This window comes from Martes martes (genome assembly GCF_963455335.1).
Source record: "Martes martes genome assembly, chromosome: 18".
NCBI lineage: Eukaryota > Metazoa > Chordata > Mammalia > Carnivora > Mustelidae > Martes > Martes martes.
In genome coordinates this window covers 6,701,194-6,725,311 of record NC_137906.1, presented here as the reverse complement: position 1 = coordinate 6,725,311, position 24,118 = coordinate 6,701,194, and the positions used below count along the sequence as shown (strand labels likewise).

The window sequence follows — 24,118 nt, the reverse complement described above, 5'->3', positions numbered from 1 at the left end:
TCACCAGGACCAGAGGCACATTCCACACAGCACTGCTGGGAAGGGCCCCAACCTGCTTAGGTTTTCAGTTCCGAACAACGGAATGCTATGCAGCGGTTAAGACAGAAGTAGGTGGAGGGGCGCCTCGGTGGTTAAGCGGCCGACTCTTGATTTCGGCTCAGCTTGTGACCCCAGGGTTCTGGGATGGAGCCCTGTGTCAGGCTCCACGGTCAGCGGGGCATCTGCTTGGGATTCTCTCCCTCTCTCCCACTTCCCCCATATACTCTTTTTCTCTCTCATATGAATGAATAAATCTAAAAAAAATTAATAAGTAGGTGGACTATAGTACTCTCACTGAAAGACTGACAAAACATATGGCATTTAAAAAAGCTATTTTCTCACTGTGAGATTATTAATGAAATAAAAAGTATGTATTTCTCCAGGAAAGTGACCCATCATGACTTCCTCTCGGGAGTGTCGACAATATGAGTGGGGTGGTGGGTGTCTCAAGGGCCCTTTGCTTTGTCTGTCCTTTTCCAATGAGATGGCTGGTATTCTCAGTATTCATGCGCTAGAACTAAAAAGAAATCCACACCAGCTGGGTTTCCTGCCGCCGAAGAAGGGAGCCACAAATGTGCAAAGAGAGAAAGGAACGGAGAGTGCGGTGTGCACTGGAACGGGAGGTGTGAACGCACACGGACGTGTGCACGTGGATGGTCTATTTCTTACCTAGCGCCCAGATCCTGGTTTCTAAACACTGTTCTCCATCCGGAGGAACCAGGGTTTCTTGGAGGGTTGGCAGACTCCAGAACTAGGGCAGGAAAAGCAGTGACTGAGCCCGGGTCACTTTGCTGTGCCAACCAGGAAAGAATGGCTCAAAGAATGACAGAGGACATGTCAAAAGGACACAGGGTCCTGGAAGGGGTTCCCACTAGCCAAATCCGAGACCCTATGAGTGCCGAAATAAACCTCAGCGTGACAGATTAGAACCATTAGGACAAAAGGATCGCACACAAGTCAATACTGGTATGAATACTTACACCAATCAATAAATACACCCAGATGACTAAAGAAAGTTCTTCTGTACAGTGGAATACGAACTAATAAAATGAAAGACTTAGAAAATCACCAACTGGTAATCTCTGTAGTGATAACCGTTTCAGGCAAGGATCGTGAGTGCTACAACTTGAGGGTCAAAGTTTGATGAGAAGTTTACTGATTGCGTAGGGCGGGACAACACTTTACAGAGGACAACCAGGCTGACACCAAGTGATCAAAGGTAAAGGCTCCAGTCCTGGGTCAGGGACAGTGCCACCACTTGCTATGCTGCCCTAAAGGACACAACGCCATTTCTGTGATATTTAGCCAAAAATACACAATCTTATCATTGTCTTATCAGCAGACAAATCCACACAGGGGACATACTACAAAGTGATGGCCTGACTTTTTGGAAAATGTCAAGGGCAAATATGATAAAGAAATAGTGCATCGCTTTGGGGCATAGAAGAGTGGTTACGGTTCCACGCAACCTTGGGCCAGGAAAAGAAAAAGGAAGAAAAGATTGTTCTTTTGCTATAAAAGACGTGAATGGCAAAACATAAATAAACTCCACATTCGGAAAAACAGCGTGTCGGTGTGAATTTCCTGGTGGGAACTACTGGACTACAGTTCCGTAAGAAAATGTCCTTGAATTTTAGAAAGTAAACACTGAAGTACTTATAAAAGAGCGTCCTAATCGTAACCTACTCTCAAGCAGATCCATGAAAAAAATATTTAAGAAATACACACAGAGAGAATGATAAACACGGTAAAATGTTAATAACTGGGGAAACTGAGTAAAGAGTATTCAAGAATTCATGATTTTTGCAACTTTTCTGTAAATCTGAAACGATCTCAAAATAAAACAAGTTAAACATATACATGTTCAGGGGTGCCTGGGTGGCTCCGTGGATTACACATCTGACTTCACCTCAGGTCATGATCTCAGGGTCCTGGGATCAAGCCCCGTGCTCAAGTCCCTGCTCATACCAGAGCTGCTTCTCCTTCTCTCTCTCCCTCTCTCCCTGCCTGTTCTCACTCTCTCTCTCAAATAAAGAAAATCTTTAAAACAGAATGTATGATCATTGAAAAAATACGCTAAATTTAAAAACAGGAAGCAAAATAATGTAACTCAAACGTGTATTGTTTTTCTTCTACCAGTTTTTTGTTATTTGGGTTTTTTTCTTTACAGATTTAATTTTTAAGTCATCTCTACATGCCACGTGGGGCTCAAACTCACAACCCTGAAATCAACAGTCACACTCTCCGCTGACTGAGCCTCTCCGCTGACTGAGCCAGCCAGGTGCCCCTGTTCTACCAGTCTTTTTTATATGTATATTATAAATTCACTTTTACTATTATTGGTTTTACACTACATGTAATTTTGTCCTGCCTTTTTTCACATATGAAACTGGAGACATTATAAATTCTCAAATATTATCTTAGCCTATGAACATACAAGTCGCTTGCTGGATATTTTCCCCATCGCAAATAATGCCATGATAATCACGATTGATAGCTTTTCAAGACAAATCAGTGTGAAAACCTCTGACTACTTCCTTAGAATGGAGTTTCCGAAAATATCTTGGGAATATCTCTGAATCAAAAGGAATAAATATTTTTAAGGCTGTTAAATTATGTTCCAAAAAGCAATTTATTTTCAACATTTTTCTGGTGCTTTCCCTGCGCGAGACCCCCTGCTGACCTGGAGCGAAGGGAAGCGACTTTACAAAGCGCCCAGCTCACAGAAGCTGGTAGGAAAAGAAGTAAAAAACAAACCCTAAGTACCAGAATCAGTAAGCACTCTGGGGAGGCCACGCCACCTGTGCCCCAGAAGGGAGAGCAGAGGGAAGCAACTGGAAAGACAGGTGTGCAGACCAGACAGGCCTTCTCAGCCAAAGAAATCATTCCCAGGAAATAAGACCCCGAGTGGCAGTTGTGGGACAGGTGTGCATGGGCGGTGCTGGCCCAGGGTCACAATCACACACCAACCCAAGCACCACAGCTTCGGGACATACGAGTTCCACACTCAGCACTCCACTCACCACCGGCTGTTCCTCCGGCCCCCAGGGAGGGGCGGGGAAGACTGTCCAGGCAGGGCACTGGGTAACACAGGGAGGGAGAACCGGAGTCTTGGGGAAGCACATTTCAATAATCACATCCACCACTCGTGTCTGGAAATGGGTATGTTTAAACTCCTTACGTCAAGACAACATCACACACACACACATACACACACATCTCAAAGCCTCTCTGAGCTTCAGTTTCTTCCTTTATAAAATGGGGATATTACCACCGACCTCACAGGGCTGTTGGCAGAATTACGAAAGACAGAGATACGTGCAGGGTGAATTTTGCATAACCAAGACGAGAACAATTGTTCCGTGCCTAGCGTACTGAGTGTGCTCGAGCTACGGGAAAGAACACTGATGGCAGAGTACTTAGGCTCTGTCCCCTGGAAGCCAGCCTAGAACTCCCAAAAGCTCTTCAGTTTCCTTGAGTTTAGAGAATACGATCTGGAGAAACCCGAAAGCTCTGGAGAAATCCAACCTTTACTGAGGGGAAAGTAAGCTTTGGGTTCTGGGGTCTAGAACTCCAGAATCTGTCCAATTCTGCCTTTCACCTACCAGAAGGCTTGCCCAGAGATTTGCCTCCAGCTGAGCTAGAACTGGAGGAACCAGCTCCCCTCTTTCAACCATTGCCCCTAGGGCCAAGAGGAGCAGGGTGAGTTCCCACACAATGTCTTTCAACCGTCCTTGACCAGCTCACCTTGACTTCCAACAAGAAAGCCTTAACTTATGTCTAGGCCCAGTCACTTTATAGCTGACGCAGTACAAGTCCCTCTAACTAAAGGGGCAGAGGGCCGGGAGTGGACAAAGGCCCCAGAGGCTACTGTGAGGGGGACAGAAGACAATGCCTATCGAAGGGCAGACACAGAAGAACCCAGAAGGCCTTCGGTTACTCTAAAAGCTACTGCAACAGCCCTCCTGGCCTCAGAGCTCCTGCCAAGCCCAGTGCACCTCTGGCCCAATTTTTCTACCACCTGTAGACAAGGTTAGCTCAGTTTTTGCAAACTTCCACCAGCCAGAATGGAAACTGATGGCACCTTTACCCCACCTCACCTGTTTTCTGGCATGAAGAAGAGCCTGTATTATTTCAGCAGGAAGATAAAACAAAACGAAAACAAAACAAAAACCTACCTCCCTTTTAAGTATTCCTCTACAATGACAGTATTATGTCAAAATTTCAAATGCCCCCATTCCAGGATCCCCTAAAGAAAGGGAATAAAAACTCCTTCTGCATCATCTACTGATTCCGGAATTTCTATATTCTATATTTCTATATATTTCTATATATATATTCTATATTTCTATATTTCAGTATTTCTACCATAGCAAAGGAAATCAAGGTTACTTTCCAAAAGTAATACTTGAGCTTCTACTAAAATCATGACTTTTCTGGCTAGAAGTGGTTCCACTGAAAAGAGACTGTAACATTGAGGGAAGCAAAACAGCCCCAGCCTTTGCTCTGGTTTCTTTCTAGTCCACTGGATTATAAAACAGTATCAGTAGCCAAACAGGCTAGGGATGTAATGAAAAGGGTGTGGGACTTGTGGGAGTTCAGGGAACCAAATCTGAGTATTGGCTTTCCCACCATCTTGGTAAATCATTTCCCCTCACCGAGGCTTGGCCAACAGGATGGGCACTCGTACTAAAGAACGGCTCTCCCACAGCCACCAAGTAGGCTATGTGCCCAGCACGGCGTCCGCTGGACAAGCAAAGACAGACTAAGTCAGGGAATGTTCTCTGCCCTTCCTGCGGAAAGAGACACAGGGCAGCTACTTCCTTGCCAGAACGAACGGTACAGATGGCTAGCATCAGTACATAGCTGGGCGAGGCTGCTGTGAGTCCAAGTGGCTAGGGAGGGCTTCTTGGCAGAGGGAGCCACAAAATGGGAGGTCACAGAAAGGTTGGGGGGAAGAGTGTCCAGAAAGGCCTGAAGGGAAACTGGGCTCACAGCTTTGTGGGGCAGGGGGGGGGGAGTCAGTTCAAAACTGCCCTGCCACTTAATGATTCTAGGACTTTGGGCAAATCTCAATTTCCCATGGCCACTTTCCTTCCTAAAGTGGAGTATCACCACCACGGACAACTCTAATAGGGGGAAACGGCAGACACGCAAAGAACGTTGGATTACTGTCCCTCTCGTTCCTGTTCTCTGGAACAGATCAGAGGGAAAATCAGCACTATCCCCAAGCACCCACATTTTGGTTTCTAAAGACCATTCTCCAATTAAAGGAACGAGGGCTTCTTAAAGAACTAGCTGGTTCCAGGGCTGCTGTGTGGGAAACAAAAGATGAGCCCGGAACATCTCACAGTGACATAAATTAAGGAAAAGCTCAAGGAAACATGGGGCTTGAACCAGGAGACATCCCAAGGGAGGTCCCGATGGCTAAAGCAATTAGCCATTGCTAATTTAAGCGCCCAAATAAATAATGTTCTTGGATTGGGGGGGTGGGTTTGTGATTCATCTCTAAGGTTATTTTTTTAAAATTCTGACAAAATACACACAACCTACAATTTGCCATCTTAATGTGTACAGCACAGTGGAATTGAGCACATTCACAATGATGTACCAGCCATCACTATGGAAGTTTTTCATCACCCCAAAGCAAACACAGTACCCAGGAAGCAATCAATCTCCATTGCTCAGCCCCTGGCAACCTCTAATCTGTCTCTGTGAATTTGCTTATTACAAACGTTTCACATGAATGGAATCCTCCTATCAGCAGGTCCTTTGTGGCCGGCTTCTTTCACTGAGCATCATGTGTTCAACGTTCACCATATTGTAGCAAGGGTCAACCATTTGTTCCTGTTCACGGCTGAATACTATTCCGAGGTATGGATCTACCACATTTTATTCATTCATTAGACAATGGAATTTGGGTTGTTTTCACTTTTTGGCTATCACAAATAATGCTGCTACATTTATGTACGAGCATTGGTCTGAGTGTCCGTACTCAGTTCACTGGGTTTGTAACTGGACATGGAATTGCGGAGTCATACAGTCATGCTAAGCTTAACGTGCAGAGGAACTGCCATGCTGTCTGCCCCGGTGGATGCACCACTTTGCATTCCCATCGGTAACATACAAGAGTTCCAATTTCTCCATGTTCCCACCAACATCAGTCACTTTCCAATTTAGTTTTTGTTCTAAGTAGTCATGCTACTGAGTGTGATGCAGTATCTCACTGGGCTTTAGATCTGCTTTTCCCTAATGACCAAAGATGTTGAGAATCACGAATGATGCTGAGAATCTTTTCATGTGCTTGTGGCCATTTGTGTATCTTCTTTGGAAAATTATCTATTCAGGTCCTTTGCTCATTTTTCAGTTGGGTTTTCTTGTTGTTGTTGAGTTATGACTGTTCTTTACATATGCTAGATACTTGAACTTTATCAAATATATAATTTGCAAATACTTCTCCCCATTATGCGAGTTGTCCTTTCACTTTCTTGATAGGCTCCTTTGATGCATCAAAGTTTTTAATTTTTAATTTTTATGAAGTCCATGTCTTAGCTCAGGCTGCTATAACAAAAAGATCCTAGACTAGGCAGCTCAAACAAGGAGCATTTATTTCTCACAGTTCTGGAGGCTGGGGAATCCAGATCAAGGCACCAGGAGAGCCAGTGTGTGGGGAGAGCTTGCTGCCCAGCGTGTAGAGAGCTGCTTTCTCATATTCACACAAGACAGAAAGCAGAAAGAGAAAGCAAGCCCTCTTGTCACTTTTTTTTAAAAAAGGATTTATTTATTTTGGGGGGGGGGGTGGAAGGGCAGAGGGAGAGAGAGGATCCTCAAGCAGACTCCCCACTGAGCAGGGGCCTGATGTGGGGCTCAATCCCAGGACCCTGAGATCATGACCTGAGCCATAATCAAGAGTCAGCTGCTTAACTGAGCCACCCAGTCACCCCACTCTCTTGTCACTTCTTATAAGGGCACTAATCCCATCCATGAGGGTTCCACCCTTATAACCTATTTACCTCCCCGAAGCCCCACCTCAATACCATCACATTAAAGGTTAAGCTTTCAACAGATGAATACTAGGGGCACACGTTCAGTGCAAAACAGCCCAATTTATCTGCTTTTTCTTTTGTTGCATAGGATTCTGGTGTCATATCTGAGAAACCACTGCCAAGTCCAAGGTCATTAAGATTAACCTCTATGTTTTCTCCTAAGAGTTTTATAGGTTTATCTCTGACATTTGTTTAGGTCTTTGATACACCTTGAGTTGATTATGGTATACAGTGTAAAGTCAGGTAAGGGGTCCAGCTTCATTCTAGCTGTGTGTGGATATCTGTTGTCCCAACACCATTTGCTGAAAAGACTAGTTCCCTTTATCGAATGGCCCTGGTACTCTTGTCAAAAATCACTTAACCATATATGTCTGAATCAGGATCTGGATTTCAATTCTATTCCACTGACCAATAGGTCTATCCTTATAATAGCACCACACTGCCTTAATTACTAGCGCTTTCTGGTGGGTTTTGAAATAGGGAAGTATGAATCTTCCCATTTTGTTCTTTATTCTCAAGGCTGGCTATCTGAAGCTCCCTGAGGTTCCACAGGAATTTTAGGATCAGCTTTTCCATTTCTGCATAAAAAGCCATGGGCATTTTGTCAGACATTGCACTGAATCTGTGTTCTGTTTTGAGGGGGTGATGCCATTTTAATGAATTATGGCTCCTGGTGTGTCCATGAACACAGACTGTCTTTCCATTTATTTAAATCTTTTTTATTTTCTTCCAGCAATGTTTTGTAGTTCCAGTGGAAAAGTCTTCAACCTCCTTGCTTAAATTTATTCCCAAGTATCTTACTCTTTCTGATACTATTACAAATAGGACTGTTCTCTTAATTTTTCCTCTTTGGAATGTTCACCGCCAGCTAGCAGAGTACTGGGTCTCGAACAGCAGAACAAATAAATATCCGTGACTCCATCGTGATATAATTGAATAAATACAGCAACAGGAGAGAAGGCACAGCTCTTCCTCACAGAATTCCAACTAATAAATGGAGGAGGAAAGAGGGAAATACGGAATTGCCATTAGACAGATCCCCAGTAAGAATTATTGCGGATGAGACCTCCCAGCAGATGGGCTAAAATTAGTGGGCAAAAGTCTGGGGAGAACAGGATTTGCACAGTCTCAAAGTTCTCTCTCCCAAGATACTTATTTTTTTTTAAAGATTTTATTTATTTATTTGACAGATCACAAGTAGGCAGAGAGGCAGGCGGAGAGAGAAGGGAGACAGCAGGCTCCCTGCCGAGCAGAGAGCCCGATGCGGGGCTCGATACCAGGATGCCGGGATCACGACCCGAGCCGAAGGCAGTGGCTTTAACCCACTGAGCCACCCAGGCGCCCCTCTCCCAAGATACTTATTAACTACAAAGAAGAAAACAGTAGCTTTGCAGAGGAGAAACCCTGCAGACACCAAACCAGCCAAGAGATCTCTGTAGGCGTCACTAGTAACAAACCACTTGAGACAATGTACTCAGAAGGGCATGGCACCATCTTGGTGGTTTTCTTGCCAAGGATGCATAACCTCCCTCCAAACACGAGAAAACAATGGCCAAAACCCAACTGGGGTGCGTTCTATAAGATACCATGGTGAGGACAGGCAAAGGGACTGTCACAGATGGGAAGAGACTAAGGAGGTATGACAACTTGGGTCCAAGGCAGGATCTTGGACAGGACCCTAGGACAGAAGGAAGGCTTTAGTGGAAAAACAACTAGCAAAATTCTAATAAGGGACGTTTAGTTCAGGGGATGGCAAATTATGGTCAAGTACTGACCCAGGCTGCTGACTACTTTTGAAAATAAAGCTTTATTAGAATACAGTCACACTCATTTATAGATGACCTACAACTGCTTTCTTGCTCAAACACCAGAGTCGGGAAGGTGTGACAGACATCTTACAACACACGAAACCTGAAGTATTTACTTTCTGGCTCTTTGCAGAAAAAGTTTGCCCAGGGGCATCTGTGTGGCTCAGGTCATGATCCCGGAGTCCCGGGATGGAGTCCCACCTCGGGCTACCTGTGGAGCAGCGAGTCTGCTTCTGCCCCTCCCCCTCCCCCGCCCCTGCTCCTTCTATCACTCACTTTCCCTCTCAAATAAATAAGTAACATTTTTAAAGAAAGAGAAAGAAAAAAAGAAAAAGTTTGCCCACCCTTGGTTTATAGTTAATAATACCATACCAATGTTCATTTCCTATTCTTGGTAACTGTATTATAATTTTAAAAGATATTAACACCAAGGGAAGCCAGATGGAAAAAAAAAAAAAGGAGACCATTTTGGCAACTTCTCCGTAAGTCAAAAATAGGTTAAAAATAAAAAGTTGAAAAAAAATAACCCCACGGCATCCTCCCTGCGAAGCCTTCCCATTAGCTTCCCTGAACACATCTTGCACTGCTGCCTCTTTTTGCTTCACTGCTCTTCCTCCTAAGAATGTTCTTCCCTTTTCTACAGTAGCCACCAAAGCTATGTCTTCAAGGATGAACTCACGTGCCGCTTCCTTCATAAAACCCGCCCCTGCTCCTTCCTGCGCATGCCTGGTGACGGCAGGAAGCAGCACCTGCCTCGAAGGTGAGTCCCTTCCTTCCCCATCTCCTTCTCTCACCTGATCAAGAACAACTTAGGATCAAGAGTTACGGCTTAGGGGCGCCTGGGTGGCTCAGTGGGTTAAGCCTCTGCCTTCGGCTCGGGTCATGATCCCAGGGTCCTGGGATCGAGCCCCGCATCAGGCTCTCTGCTCAGCGGGGAGCCTGCTTCCTCCTCTCTCTCTGCCTGCCTCTCTGCCTACTTGTGATCTCTATCAAATAAATAAATAAAATCTTAAAAAAAAAAAAAGAGTTACGGTTTAGGGGCACCTGGTGGCTCAGCTGGTGACATGTCTGCCTTCAGCTCAGGTCACGATCCCGGGGTGAGCCTGAGTCCTGGCTCACGGTGGTCCCAGTTAGTTCCCATGCTGGGTCACCCTAGGTTCGGCCAGCAGTAGGCTGAGTGCACCAGGGCAGCGAGGACCAGGCAGCCACGGAAGGCTGCTCTGGGCAGCAGATCCACATTCAGAGCAAGTCTCAGGCAGGAGGCCTTCTTTTCGTCCACCAAGCGTCTTCACAACCCACCGTCCTGCCTGTGAGTGGACAGGAAGCCAGGGTTCTCATGGCAGACTTGTGAAGGAGACGTGGGCATCCCCCTCCTGGGAGGCCAACACTGTCCAGAGGTCAGGTGAGACTGCCGGCGGGCTGAGGTCTCAGACGACACCGTGCGGAACCCCCAGCTCCACCCGTGCTTCACCTTGACCTTTGACCATGTGGCGCATCGGATCAAATGTGTACTGGGGTCATTTCCGTGATCTGTGTCTACGGACTTGCGCCATGCTTGTAAGCCACAAGGTGTGGGGATCCGGCTTATGAGAGACTCACAACAACGTGAGCAAGTCCGTAATAACCAAATGATAGAGGACCAGCCCGCAATGTCTATAAAAGCACCCACGATGATCGGACCATTTAAGGACTGTCCGCCAGCACTAAAGCATTAGCTTGTAACCCTTCCTTACTGCCCCGACCGCGCTCTCTTTGGGGCCAGGTAAACAACCCTCTGCTGCCGGGCTGACCTTATCCTGTGCTGTCACCTGGGATACCGGGTCCCGCAAGGTGCTCCCGAGCCTGACAGTTGAATCTGCCCTGTGACAGCTGCTGCCAGGACAGCTGCTGCTTCCTACGCCACTGCCAGCCTCCCCTGCAGGGGTCCTGAAAGCCACGGCCCCCACTGCACCTGCTGCGGCTGCCTGCTGGGAGAGAGGCGCCCCACATCACACGGCACCCCCCCAGGGGGAGGGACAAGGAGGACAGCTTTCTAGGCCACCGCACCGGGGCAAGGTGTCTTCCTGACACCCACACACACCCCGAGGAGGAGCTCACCCTCTCATGTGACACAGTGTCTGGTGAAGGCCAGGTGACTCTGTCCAGCTCTCGGCTCCCCTAAGGGGACTCAGCAGTGCAAGCAGCTCTTTCCATGTGACTCCATGACCCCAGTGTAAAAAGTGCAGGTGGCTGGGATGGGAGGAAGACTGTGAGACGGACCAGCCCCCGCTCTACAGTGCTTCAGGCCAGAAGTGACACACGCTGCTCCCTCTCAAGAGGGCTAAAAATTTGGGGAAGCTCAGAGACACGCGGCACCCATCTGCCACTGGTGTGCACAACCCGCTTGAGGTGACGGGCAGCCGGGGGCAGGACCGGTGGGAATCCAGCTGCTCAAGGACTCATGGCTTTTTTTTTTTTTTTAAAGATTTATTTATTTGAAGGAGAGAGGGAGAGAGAGGGTACGAGCAGGGGAAGGGGCAGAGGGAAAGAATCCCAAGCCAATGCCCCATCTAGCACAGAGCCTGACTCAGGACTCAATCCCAGGACCCTGAGATTGCAACCTGAGCCGAAATCAAAAGTTTGACGCTTAACCAACTGAGTCACCCAGGCACCCCAAGGACTGTGGCCAGTTAACTGGATTTTTAAAAATGGAGATCTAATTCATGTACCATAAAATTTATCATTTTAGAACGTGCAACTCAGCAGTTCTCAAAATACTCTCCCCGCCATGGCACAACAGTGAGCCATCCCCACTGCCATCTAATTCGTGAACATTTCCATCCCCCGCCCAAAGAAAACCTCATACCCATCGGCAGTCACTCCCCCTTCCTGATCTGTCCTCCCCTTTGCTCTGGACAAACTCCAGGCACCACTGGCAGCCACACACCATCCTCAACCCTAGGTCTCCACCACCATCACTTTCCATTTGCCTCGTCTATTTATATCTAAATAAATACCAACCGCAGTTACAACGAACAGGCATTAAGCACCTGTACTAGAATGTTCTCCCATTTCGTTTCATCCTTGCAACAACCCTCTCAGGTACAGGAGCTCTAATTACCGCAGAGGTTAGTTACCTGGTCCAAAGGCAGGGATAAGCGGTCGCATTGGGATTCGAACCCAGACCAGCAGGCATCAGAGCCACCCTCTCCTCCATTTCTTTGCCCTGCGAAACCTTCTCGGGACAGGGCAAAGTTATGGCTAAAAGTTGCTTTGCTGAATGACCTGGGCTGCGTTTCGCAGTTAACATCCCAGCGGTACCATCAGGAGATGGCGCTACTCAGAATGAAAGCACCCCCGGAAACACGGGAGGGGACGGTGTCCGGCGGGAGCCACCTCCTGTCTCCGAACCCCCAGTGCCAGGAGGCCTGGCCTAACAGGCGCTTGGCTGATGGCTGCCGAATGGCTGCGTCAACACAGAGTCATCAGTCCACACCGGGGGGTACAGCCTGCTGGCCCCGCAGCTGGGAGCATTGGGATGGGATCAGCACTGCCTTTGACATGTCCTGGCTCCCCTGTGGTCACTCATGAAGGGGCAAGAAGCCAAGCCAGGCCTTTTGACTTTCCTAGCACAATGGCAGGACACTGCATGGGGGGGGGGGCGGTGTGCTAAGAGCCTCACGACCTCCCTTTGGCCAGCCTGCCTCCCACCTGCCAAAGGGACTCTCCCCACCCACTCTCCCAGAGTCTCCCGCTTTCCTCCTTTCCTGCCGGAATACAGCCCGGCAAGTCTCCTCTTGCTCCCATCCCCCAGGGTCTGCCTGTGCTGTATTATAATGGAGACCCAAGTTCTTTGCCCTTACCCGAGCGGGTCCCAGGAGGGCTCCCTGTGGGCCACGTTCCTCTGTTCCATGGAACACTCCCTCCGCCAGGGGCCTGAGTCTCCATCATCCTGCCGGGCCTATCCACACACAAGCATAGTCCCAGCGCCCCTAAGAGGGCCTGGTACTCACGGGTGGGCTACGCATGTCTGCTGTGTGGAAACTGCTGGCCACTGGCTTGTTCTACAAGCCCCGGGGGAAGGCCCAGAGAAAAGTGCTTCTCTTGCTAAACTGACCTGCTTCCTTTTCCCAATAATGCTTGCTGTTCAATCCCCTCCTTCTTCAGCCTGCCTTCGAGGAAGCTCTGAGCTGAGTTTTATGCTTAATCCAACAGCTTCCCTTGACTGACCTTTCATAGGATTACCTGCCTCCCAGGGTCCTCTCAACTACTAGGCTCTCAGCTTTTAGTTATTTCCTTTGGGGTCTGGCCGAGTAGAGTGTTGGCCTTGGAATTCAACTGACCTAAAACCCAGGTAAGCCATGAAAGAACATGGGTCTTGTAGGTAGACAGACCTCAGTTCAAACCCCAGATATGCTGCCTCCACACAAGGGGACCCTGGGCACATGACCACTCAGTCTCGAGCCCCTCACTGACCATCCTCGCGGTGTTCCGATGATGACACGAGACATAAAATACCCAGCACGGGGCCTGATACACAACACACACTCAAAGGTTACCCTAGAACCCTTTTATTTATTGCAGTAGCATTTTTAAAATAAACACACTGATTCATGTTTTTGGCCTCCAAATAACAATCTAGAGAGACTTTGGATACTATGGGGGAGGTACCCAAGTTCCTCCTCTTTCCCAATTATAAAATGATTCATTACTGAATTACTGAATAAACCAGTAACTGCAGAAGGAACTTGAGACATTTCAACCGTCACACCGAGATGCGAAATTAAAATCGTCCCGAAAGTTCATACTGCACTCAGAGTAATCCTAAACAACACAGATCAGCCCTAACATGTGTATCTGGGCTCAGTCCATATGCAGGAGGAAGCAAGGGACTACGGAGAGAGAAGTCATGATCACTCGCTCCCCTGGTCAGCCAGTGAGCACTCAGTGAGCGCCTACCTTGTGCCTGGCTCGGTACCACGCACTGGCTTACTCTCGTGGCAGTGATGGGGAGGTTCCCTGTTCCCACTGAATTCACATTCTGTTCCAACCACACTGCCATTAGGGAGAGGGAGGATTAGGCTCCTTCTATTACAAGCCACTTCCGTATCCTTTGTGGGGGGCAGATGGAGGAGGAAGGGAACGGCAGCAAAGGATTCGACAGCGAGCGCGACCGTAAATCTTTGAGCAAAGGGGGGCTGACACTAGCAGGGCCTGGAGATCGATCCAGCGTGGATGGACCTTGAGAAGCAGTGGGGAGGAGTGGGAAGGAATTACGGACTCAGGGAAGCCAATTAGGGGCGAGTGTGGCAGGAAATGAAGGGGCTGCAGTAAGACCGCAGCAGGGGAGAAAGAGAGCGCACCGAACACTACAACTGGACAGGACTGCCTGGTGGTGGAAACCCAGAACGAAAAGGAAGGCAGAGGCCAACCGGTCTTTTGTCTTTAGAGCATTCAGGTACCAGGAAGACAGTGAAGTCGCTAAGAGGGAGAAAGAGACCTCCTGGGGGAGGGGGGAGGGAGCAGCTGGGGGGGGGCCAGTGAGGGATGGGCGTCTTCATCTCTGTTGCCATGCTGAACGACTGGTTTAGAGTTTGCAAATCACCTTACATAAAGCCAGCCACGCAGCCTGTCCACGTGACACTGTTTGGTTTCTTAAACAATCACAGAGGTTCTGATACCCCTAACTGAAACCAGCAAACACTCTTCTTCACTGGACCGCAAATTCCTGATGGGAAAACCTGCTGATGCCTGAGATGTGTCCCAATCTACACCCCACCCCTAGAAGAAGCTGGGCACAATAGGCTGGAACGTTCTTCCGTGTACTCAAGAACCACTATCCCTGTTTGCAGTGCTGAAAACCGACCCAGGTGACCTACGGATAGCGTCAACACCTCTGAATTCAGGGGTGAGCACAGTTCATGTGTTCCTACCCAGCCCTCAAACCTTTGTACAGACCTAGCCTACCCAGTGCACTGTTGATGTGTGCTAGCGAGGATCGAAGTTTCACAAGGTCACAGTGCTGTTACGTGAGCACCGAAGGACCAGGTCACGGGGAAGGCAGAGCTTGGGTGGGGGCTGGAGGAGTCACAGGAAAAGGCACCGAAGATAAAAAAGGGGAGATAAAAAAGTGACTAAACATAATTCACAAATTTCACCCGGAAACAAATTACATTAAGTCCCACATCAGAGGACACACCCCGTAGAGTCCACCTTTCCTGGGAGGACAACCAGATAAACAAAAGCCAACTTTTTCCACTCGATTTTCCTAGCACAGGGTCTCTTAAAGAATCCAGTCCTCTGAGGAGCAATCTACGGCCGATGACACCCCCATTTGGCCCATCATTCTGGTCCAGTTTGGCCTTGAAACGGATTCGTTTCTGGGAGGCACGTGTCTGATTCTCTCAGCTGTGTGCAGACGCTATGCAAAGATCAGAATGCCTCCCCCCTTCCAGCACCCCAATTAAAGGAGATTTCCCCCTGCCATGTAAGTGAAACAAGACCCCATACCAGCAGTTTTCTCCACAAGACACCCAGAAGGAGGACTGGGACCCCCACGCGCCTTGTTCACAACCTACTCTGGGGCTAGCCGACTTGGCACACCGACCGGCATCCATTGTAACAGGCTGATGAATTTGGCTCTAGTGGACCCAACTAACAGACCAGCCTTCAGAGAGCCACGGTCTGCCCCATGGGACTCCGCCACTACCACCTACACACACACACACATATGCACACAGCCCCGACAGTTCCCCAGGAGGGGGCTAGGGGAAGGAAAAACGCTTTGAGGACGTAGAAGGCCGGGAACAGTAGGATACAGACTGAAGCAGAGTAGGATTCCCAAATGATGAATTCACCCAGAAAGGAGGATACTGACCGTAGAAAAGTCTGAAAACCCAACACGAGAACATGCTGCTCTGTGCTAGTCACATCACCGACCTATTTCAAAGCCTTCTCGTTGGGAGTGTTCAGTCGGTAAAGCGTCCGACTCCTGGCTTTGGCTCAGGTTGTGATCCCAGAGTGGTGGGACGGAGCCCTGCACTGAACGTGGACACTGCTTAAGATTCTCTCCCTCTCCTGCTCACGTTCTCTCTCTCTCTCAAATAAATAAATGCCTTCTCCTCGCTTAGCATGGTTCACAAGACCCCGAAGGCTTCCTAGCCTCATACAACCTACACTCTCCACGGTTCCCACCCGGGGAGGTGTGCCTTGGTGGGTTCAGTGAACTCCTACCTACCCTCCAAGGCCCCAGTCAAACGCTACTTCTTCTGCGGAGCCTGCATGACCACCCCCCCCCCCAGTAAAGGCCCAACCTGAGTGCTCCCCAGCGCACTGTGGGCTCAGCACCAAGGACAAGCACTTCACACGCATTATCTCAAGAATGAGCCCCACACACCCTGCCCTAACCGCTTATGTTTGCTCCCCGCCACGTCCGAGCTGTCGAGGGCCTGAACCAGGCCCTAAACATAGATGCCTAGACCCTGAGGGTCAGAGATGTGTTTTTGAAGTGTCATTCCACTGGGACGGAAACACTGCCAAGAATGGCGAGAATTAGCTGCCGGAAAAAGAAACACCTTTTGAACTGTCCTGGGAGGCAGGTGAAGCAGGTTTCTCTTCCCCCCTGTATGGCCGAAGACAGAAGGCTTGGCGTGGGCCAACGCCTGCATAAGCTGGTAAGCTACCTCTCACCCAGGAGCCTCTCCCCACCCTCCATCTATCAAATGCCAGACAACAGAACTGCACAGAAAAGACAGCTTTGTTCTGTAGCTTATATAATAATAATAGAGAACTGGCATTACTTATCTCTCCACAAGATACTCATTTCATTTGTGGTTCTTCCACTAGAGTGAAATGGACAGTGGGACCTACACAGACATACTGAGGGGCACCTAAGCCAGTAGAACATACTCTCCTCCTACCCCCTCCCAGTTAGCCTCCCTGCATCCGAGGACAATCTTTATATATGGCCTTTTATGGTAACCATCCCATTCTTTCTTTTCTTTTTTTTCTTTGAGATAGACAGCATGAGCTGGGTGTGGGGGAGTGGGGGAGAGGGAGAAACAGAGAGGGTTTTAAGCAAGCTCCACACCCAGTGTGGAGCCCGAAGCAGGTCCGAACTCACGACCTTGAGATCAAGACCTGAGCTGAGATCAAGAGTTGGACGCTTAATGGAATGAACCACCCCGGGATGCCCCTCCCCCCCCCAAATTTTTGTAATTAAAAGAGACAGACATACTTATTGGTGCTCTGGTATTGGAAGCGGGGAGGAATAATCATATTATTAAGTAATTATATGTATTAGGTGATTTCCCTTCCACCAAAATAAAAGACACTCCTCTACAGTCAGAAAATGTGGTAACACAGCACAAAAGGGAAGTGAGGGTTCTGGAAGCAGACGGTCCTGGGTGAGGTCTCAGCTTCACCCTTGGCCTTGGGCAAATGATAGCCATCTTTGTGAAGTGGGTATGAAAACACCAGTCTTTTGGGGTCATCAGAGGAATTAAAACACTCACAGGCAATGTTGTGCGTGTGCCTGCACACACACGTGCACACATAATAAAAAACTTAGTGCAGAGTCTAGCATAAACTTTCCTAAAATAAAAGCATCTCTGCCATTAGCAGCTCGTCTTCACAACGGACCTGAGGATTCTGACTTTAAAAACGTGAGTCTCTGCTGGTGGGAACGTAACAAGGGAATGTTTCTGGAGGGGAATTTAGTACCCACTGACATCAAAAGTCACACCATTTCTACAAACACATACACACACGCACCCCTTTGTATTATTTTCTTCAGTCAAGAAAATGTCTTAGTGGAAGGCTCCGAAGGACATTCACTGTCTATACGACATACTCCTGTAATGGTCTTTTTTTAATAATGAACATTTAGTTTTTCTGTAAACAGAAAAAATACATTCTTATTATATAAAGTCACTTCTCCATTTCACTTCTTTGCGGATTTTAATTTTTAAATGAATCTGATATGTCACCAAAAGTTAAGTCTCAAATTACGTATCATCATTTGACAATCATGTGCGTTGTTTGCCCCCAGGAAGAGATTAGACCCACGGAGGATGTGTGTTTTGTTGACTGCTAAAACTCCAACCACGAAACAGTCCCTGGCGTGGAGTATTCAGTATCTGCTAAGTGAGGACACTGAAAAGTTCATGAACATTGATCCAGCTCTCCCAGGAGTTCATCAAGCAAAAATATTTGCCCAATCATACAAAGATAAAGAACAGAGGCTACTCACTGTCCCAGAATTCATAAGAGCAAAAGCTGCAAAAAACCACATTTTTGTCCACAATACCAGGGACTCGAATACTCCATCATTTTTAAAAAGAACGAGGTTTTTAAAAAGAATGAGTTGGAAAAAAAAAAAAAAAGAATGAGGTAGAAAAAAAAAGTGAGATAGAGCTTTAGACAGTGATCTATCATGGTAAGTAATTAAAAGCAAGCCTCAAAACAGTATGACAGTACGACTTTGTGTTTCAAATTTACGGTAAAATTAAACAGTAACACATCTCTGTTTACAGTAAAAAAAATTAGATAATAAATGTCTTTATATGTGAAGAAAATATCCGCAGAACTTATACTATACCACTAGCGGTGATTTTTTTTTTAATCTCAGTATAAGGCTATGAGGGAGGCTCAGTAACCACACTGTGTATTTAACAGTTTGATTTTTAATAATGAGCACTTATTATTTTTATGATTTTTAATAATGAGCACTTATTATTATTTCTGTCAACAGAAAAAAAATACATTTTTTATACAAACAGCCATTTCTCCATTTCATTTTTTTTTCTGATTTTAATTTTTAAATGAACCTGACCTATAAGGTAAATCCCAAAGCACTAAGTGGAGGCTCACTGGCCTGGGGCGGTTTGCCAAAAGGCACACGGTGCTAGTGCCTGAGCTGTAAGTCAGGGTCCTTGACCCCTCCTCCCTACCCCATCAGGTGCTTCGCTCCTTCCTAAAACACAGGGAAGCAGAGATGCTGCAGGGGCACCTGGGCTCTCTGGAGACATGGAAGGTCCTAAAACTGCAGAAGCTTCCATGAAGGGGAAAAGAACTGCTTTAAGAGCTAAATTCTCATTAACCTGAACCGTTCCACAGGTTTAGCCAATAAATATTAGATGTGCCAGCAGTTCTGATTCCAAAAACTCTCCTGAACACAGGTGGACTTACCTAATTCAGATCCTGATTTTCAAGGAGTTCAGGGAGTCACTGGCGGGTCCTAAAATTTCAGGTTTGTCAGGCAACCAACAAAACCAACAAATCCTGTGGCCATTTCCAAACTCGTACCACCCAGGAGGATTCACCTGCCTTACTCACGTCGGCTGAGATCAAACATGTTTTCTGGTGCTGAAGTATGTCCCTGGGCTTCCTTGCATCTCAAACCTAACGGCTCTTTCTCCAAGTGCTAGACACGAAGAATTGCGGAGAGTTAAGACCCCACCACCTGGGCAGTTTCCAATGCCCCCAACACAACCGGAAGCTAATATTCCATTCTCTGAAATGTGGCCCTGTTTTCTGGGCAACCCAGACAATGATCAAGCTATCTGCCCAATGACACAGTTTCCCCCATCACAGCTGCTAAGCAAACTCATGAGAAGCTGGAGAACTTCCCATTCCCTCCAAAAGAAAAGAAGACTTCCTTAGAGGGACGCTGAGAAAAGCAAGGGATCCCTTCTGGGTTCTCTGCTCTACCAACTGGCGCTTTGGGGCTGTTTTCTGGATCAAGCCAACCCCACGACCACTCAGAGGGGATCTGTAGGGACAGGACTTCCAAGTACTTAACCAAGGTCTTGTCTGCCAACGAGAGGGCCTAAGGAATTACAGCACTGCATGGGAAGGACTCCGGATCCGGGAGGGTTAGTTAACGGCTCCACGTGTAGGGAATATTACAATTCTCAATGTCACCCTCCAAGACCAAGACCTTCTCTTTGGAGCCTCAGGACCTCAGTCCTGTGTGGGTGGCAGAGTGGGCGGTGTCACTAGCTGTACTCCTTGGGGGAGAAAACGAAGTCTCGAAGAAGTTAAGTGTCCTGCCAAGGGCCCAAGATTCAAATCCAGAACTACCCACTCCAGCCCCGTCTCCCTCGGCGCGAGCACAATTCTCCAGTTTGGCCGAGCTCAGCGGAAGGCTGTTATTTTATAAAAGTCTAACAAAAGGAGGCAGCCACGTCTCCGAACTGGACCCAAACTCTTCAGTACCGTTCACCAGCTTACACAACGGTCTTCAGAAATGTAAGCAAAAAGTCGAGGTCAAGTTCCCTGCAGCCCCCTCGCCTCCCAGGAGACCTCGACCTCTTACCCAATTGCTCCCACGAACTAAGGGTGTCACGGCTGCCCAGCGGAGCCCAGCAAAGATGAGTCGCAGCGGCCACCGAGGCACCTGCCCGGGAGAGCCACTGCCCCCCCAGGGATGCCCTTGCCCGTACCCAGAGCGATTCTCGGGAGAGGCAGGGCTGGCAGGCTCCCCGGAGCCCTCAGCTGAGCCCACCTGATGCTGCAGGGTCAGACTCGGGTCGCAGGCGCATTCACCGAGCGTCTCCTACGTGAGTTACCTCAATAACTGGCCTCTTCCTGAGGCCCATTGTACAGACAGGGAAACTGAGCCTCAGAGAGGAAAAGTGGCTTAGCGGAGGATGGCGACGCGGCGGAGACTGGAGCCCGAGCCCTCGGACGCCGAGACTCGGCCCTCGCCCGTGGGGTCCGTCGGGCGCCCTGAGCCGCGGAAACCACCCCCCGCAAGCCGCCGCGAGACGTCAGCTTGAGGCGAAAGGCCGCCCCGGGAAATAGCAGGGTCGAAGCCGCGCTCTCCGCGCAGCCGTCAGTTGAGAGAGGCAGCGACGCGGCCCGAGAGCCCGCCCGAGCGTGAGGGCCCGGGCAGCCAAAGCGGCCGAAAGCCGTCGGGTCTCGGCCCCCGGCGCCCTGAACCCCGGCGCCCTGACCTCACAACCCCGCGACCACGACCGCGCGCACTCACCCCGGGCGGCCAGGCAACACTGTGGCCGCCTGAGCAGGACGCAGGCCCGCACCACTGAGGCGCTACCACCGCCCGCGCCGGCCGCGGGGGTGGGGGCGTGGCCGTCGGGGGCACCGCCCCGCCCAACCGAGCCGCGCGCGCGCTCTCGGGGCTAGCCGCCCCCGGCGAATCTGAGCTCTTGGTACGGCCCGGCCCCGCCCCCTCGGCGGCCCCGCCCCGGCCGGGCCCCGGAGCCGGGCCCAGCGTTCTGCAGGCGGCAGGAGGCTGGGCGCCGGCGGTGCTCGCTGTCGCCCACGACGCCGCTGCTCCGCCTCGTGGGTCACGGTGGGGGCCGTGGCTGTGCGCCGCGGGGCCTGGCCTGCTGCCGCCGGCTGCCGCTCGCGTGTGTTCGCGCTCTCTCTCCTGCACCCCCCCAGTACCCCCCTAACCTGGGTCGCGGCCACCCGACCGCAGAGGCCCGGGACGGGAATGCGAAGCGGCTTGGGGCGGGGGAAGGGAAGCGACCAGGCAGGGGGCGCGGACTGGACCGAAGAGGCGGGGAGGGGGCGGAGGGCCTCGGGCGTGAAAGGTCTGGCTGCCTGGGCGGTGGGTCGGAGTCCCACTAATGCCTCCTGCTGCCGTTCTTACTTAATAGGGTCAGGAGGATCGGGCCGCGTAACTCGTGCTCCTGAAGGAAGTAACTCAATGCGGTGGTAAGTGCTCGAGAAATGGAAGTCATAGCCGTTGGTAGTAGTAGTACGTGCTCTGTGGCGAATTCCTTTCCCAACAGTCGGCAACTCCCCGCCTCCAGAGGCCGTTCTCCACCTTTAAAAACAGGACCAACCACCAACAACCAATACGTTGAAAATAGTAAAGTCCTGTGTAAACAGGATTATTCCCGGGGGCCCCCGTTTTAGACTTCCAGGTCCAGTCTGTCAGGAACCAGTCCTTCCAACAGATGAAATGAATGCCATCGCCCTCAGGGTGGGGCGCACCCTGTCCAGCCAAGGCACAGAATGGGTAACTCCTTCACTTGGCCCTCAAGAGAGCAGTGGGGAATTCCTCCTGCAGATCTCTGATCTCTCTCTCCCTCCCACCTTCCCAACACCCTGGTGAACATCTTGTGGGGGTGTCCCAGGGAATCGGCAGTCTTTGATTCTGAATCCTTGTATCCTGCTTCTTTGAGGCCAGAAATGACAACTGGAGAGTTCTCTCTGCTAATAATAGATCACCCAGGCAGGAACAGGCATCTTTTTTTTTTTTTTTTTCTTTTCCCCACTGAACCAGTAAGTGAGTCCTGTGGCTTCTATTTCTAGGACCCTCTCCCCACTTCTTCCCTTATCTGCTGCCCCTGCCCTAGTTCTGGCCTCCCTGGGTTCACCTCTCACTTGGATGACCTCAGCGATTCCTGACTGTGCGTGTCACTCCGGTTTCTTCTACACCCACTGCCAGGGAAACTTCTTCACTCTGCTCACGGCCCTACCTTCCTGACTCTATACCCATCCTCCCCCAAATACATTCTCACTAGCCCGCAGGAAAAAAAAAGAAAAAAAAGTAGGTTAGATGCTCACCTTACACTTCCATGAATAGACATTCTTGGTAGATAAAAGATTTAAACGATAGAGAAGAAAGAGGAAAAGTCCTACAAAAAATCATGGGAGAATTTCTGTTACTCTCCAAGAGGCCTTTCTGAGTATATGACACAGATCCCAGAAGACATAACTGAAAAGACTGGAAAATCTACCTACCGAAAACTCAAAGCCTGTTGTGTGACAAAGACCTACAGGCAAAGTCAAAAGACAAACGGGAGATATTTGCTATTATTAAGAGTCAAAGGACACGTTTCGCTCATAAGGATACCCACTAATTAGTGAGGAAAGGAAACGAATCAACATAAATAGACAAAAGATACAAATGATCAGTTCACAGAAAAAAAGAAATACAAATGGGGGCGCCTGGGTGGCTCAGTGGGTTAAGCCTCTGCCTTCGGCTCAAGTCGTGGTCTCAGGGTCCTGGGATCGAGCCCTGCATCGGGCTGTCTGCTCAGCAAAGAGCCTGCTTCCCTCCCCCCCTCCGCCTGCCTCTCTATCTCCTTGTGATCTCTCTCTGTCAAATAAATAAATACGATCTTTAAAAAAAAAAAAATGGCTTTTAACCATACGAAGAGATTTTCAACCCCACACGTTCAACCCCACACGTGAAAGAAACGTAAATCAAAACTCGAGCTGGGAAACTTTCTTCCCCTGTGACGATGACAAACCAGAAGCTTGATGACACACCGCTGGTGCAGGTGTGGGGAAACGTGCAGGCATTTCTTGTTGCTACACCCGAATGTGAATATCACTCAGCTATTAAAAAAAAAAAAAAAGGAAATGAGGAAGCTCATTGCTGAGATGAATTGATAAAAGTAAAAGGACTTGTAGAAAGCACTTGTAGAAAGCTACTGTTTTTAGAAAACATCCTAGCGGGGAGGGAAGTGGAGGAAGGACATACAGACTGTGTATAGATTTGGTTGTACTCCCATTGCCTCTGGAAAGACAAAAAAGTGCTAACGCTGGTTGTCTCGAGGGGAGACTAGGAAAATTGGGATGGAACGGCGGGTAACGAAGGAGGTATCTTTTACACATTGCGCCTTGCTAATGTTCACTTACCCGAAGTTGAATACATAAATACTTTTTTTTTTTTTTAAATAACCAAACAATCCTTTCTCTGGCAGAAGAACCAATTCTATTGACTACACACTTCATTTTTCTGAATTCAAAATCAGACACGTGGGGGTTACAGATAAAGAGTTTCCTGTCAATTCCCCTCCATTTCTCCTTCATCTTCAGTGCCCAGAAAGAATCACCTTTTACCTTGTTCAGTGCTTTATTCTGGTCCTCACTTCCACGCTGGTAAAGAAATGTCTTTGTGGCTGGCTGTCGTCCTACATTTTATGTGCTACCTCTTGAGTCCTGCTAACGATGAGGGAGGTCATTAAAACCGCAGCTTGGCTCCCCCGCTCCCACAGTTCAACATGATTATGTATATTCCTACTTGACTTCCTCGTGTTGGTCGTCTTTGTAATTGAAGCAGCAGCTTTGGACCCTCCTTGATCCATCCATCCACGGCAGGCACATTATCAGCATCCTTGTCCTTCTCTTTGCTCTGTGCCCTCACCTCTGCTTCCCATCGTTAGCTGCCTGACCCTTGACGTTTTCACGATTGAACTTGGTGGTTATTTACATTCCACATGTGTTTTTTGCCTACTCGATGGCTCGGGTCACACGGGGGGT

General features: G+C 48.9%; 1 protein-coding gene across 1 annotated transcript in view; it reads right to left on the bottom strand.

Annotated features, from left to right (window-relative positions):
• POR (cytochrome p450 oxidoreductase) overlaps positions 1-20,914 on the bottom strand; it is a 58,535-nt gene extending 37,621 nt beyond the window's left edge. Inside the window, exon 1 of the mRNA XM_080829705.1 lies at positions 20,865-20,914. The gene's annotated coding sequence lies outside the window, so the exon portion shown is untranslated. The remainder of the gene's footprint in view (positions 1-20,864) is intronic.
• Between the last annotated feature and the right edge of the window lie 3,204 nt (positions 20,915-24,118).